This window comes from Dendroctonus ponderosae, unplaced genomic scaffold (assembly GCF_020466585.1).
Source record: "Dendroctonus ponderosae isolate FM_Combo_2020 unplaced genomic scaffold, Dpon_F_20191213v2 Dpon_F_20191213_4, whole genome shotgun sequence".
NCBI classification, from domain to species: Eukaryota; Metazoa; Arthropoda; class Insecta; order Coleoptera; family Curculionidae; genus Dendroctonus; species Dendroctonus ponderosae.
In genome coordinates, this window is record NW_026018611.1 from 527,990 (window position 1) to 529,487 (window position 1,498).

The 1,498-nt window shown below is 38.7% G+C and overlaps 1 protein-coding gene across 7 annotated transcripts in view; it reads right to left on the reverse strand.

Moving 5' to 3' along the window:
• LOC109540018 overlaps positions 1 to 1,498 on the reverse strand; it is a 63,615-nt gene that overhangs the window by 38,844 nt on the left and 23,273 nt on the right. For 3 of the 7 annotated variants that reach the window (XM_048666159.1, XM_048666160.1, XM_048666157.1), the window contains exon 1: positions 1,229 to 1,363. The exons of the other annotated variants lie outside the window; for them this stretch is intronic. The gene's annotated coding sequence lies outside the window, so the exon portion shown is untranslated. Of the gene's footprint in view, positions 1 to 1,228; positions 1,364 to 1,498 lie in introns of those variants that run through there. 7 annotated transcript variants of the gene reach the window in all.

Sequence of the window (1,498 nt, forward strand, 5' to 3'; positions counted from 1 at the left end):
GAAAATCAGACACTTATGTGCAAGATTTTGCCAAAATTCCATGTTTTCCGTCCCATTTTTGCTCATTTCTCGGAAGCAAAATGAGCAAGAACGCTCATTTGTACATCGTTCTAGAGATAAATAAATGGCCTGTTTATTTTTTAATTTATTTTTGTGTACTCTGTACTCGCATCAATCGCAAAGTGGAAGAATACCGGAGAAACGAAGATGTGGGTATTTAACTTTCCTGATCCTTCTTCATGCAAAAAGACTTTTAGAAAGCGGAAAACCAATATGGAAGGCAATGAAGTAGAAAGCCAACGCAAAGAGTGTAAATCGTTTGAGTACTGGATTCAAAACACTTCTGCACAAAACCTCAAAATACTCTTGCAAATTTTCTTCGTGTAAATCCTCAATTTTGAAAGAAATCAGACGGCATTCACTAGAGGCATTTGTTTTGGAATTTCGACCGTTTGATTAACAGTCACAACATTTACAGACGACCGTCTGTTCCAACACTTTCCTAATGAAGAAAGGCCACCACAACCGCTCTAAATCCGTCAACTTGAGACTTTCGAAAAATGTAAACAAAATTCCACCGAGGGTGAATACACACGTACATAATTCAAAATAAACGATTGGGCGTTTAAGAGTGGGTTGTTTCGTCGCTTGATGGGCCATTAAATCAAAATGAAAGTCACTTGATTATGTTATGTAAACTATCGAGTGACAGTTTTTTTTTCCTTATTCGGTCCAATCCTGGGAGGTCCTTCTGGTGTTTTCGGTTTCAAGCTAATGGAATATTGATTCTAAGCAGCCCGGTATCTGCAGGATTGGCTATGCTCGGTTAATTTGCGGGCTTTTGCGGATTTTTCCAACAGCGTTACATCAGTTCGGTTGCAATTGCACGTCCAATCAATCGATTAGTGCCGGTTTTTTCTTGCGTTTGCACAATTAATAGTTAAGCGCTAACACCTAATCAGATTAACCACTTCACACTTGCCATTGGGTCCATTATTGATTTCTACATGGACATAAATATACCAGTTGTGGCTGCACCGAGATTGGGAGCGAATAACTTGAATTGTGAAGCGGGAAATTACAATGACAAAAGCACATAACGATTTTTTGGGGACGCGCAAGCCAAGCTCAAGTGCAAACAGGGCAAGAAGGAAAAAAAATAGGCTTAGAAAAAACTCATGTTAAATAGGCAACAGAAAATTGCAATTAAAAAGTCTTATACACTCACTTGGTTAATGGAAGGACTCTTCAGTGGTTTGTTGGAAATCACGGCGCATTATTCAAGGATTAGCTTGGTTCTTCGGGAATTTGGGCAAAAAATTGTGAAAAAAATCTGAAAGCTGTCTATTGTCAGCAGAATCGGTCAGAAAACATTGTGTGCATGTCGGATGGACGTTTTGCATGGTAATTTCTGAGCAAGTTTGGCTCAAAATCGGTGAAAATTTCTGAGTTGCTTTGAACCTTTCGACAAAAACCATAAACAATCAACCATTATGAA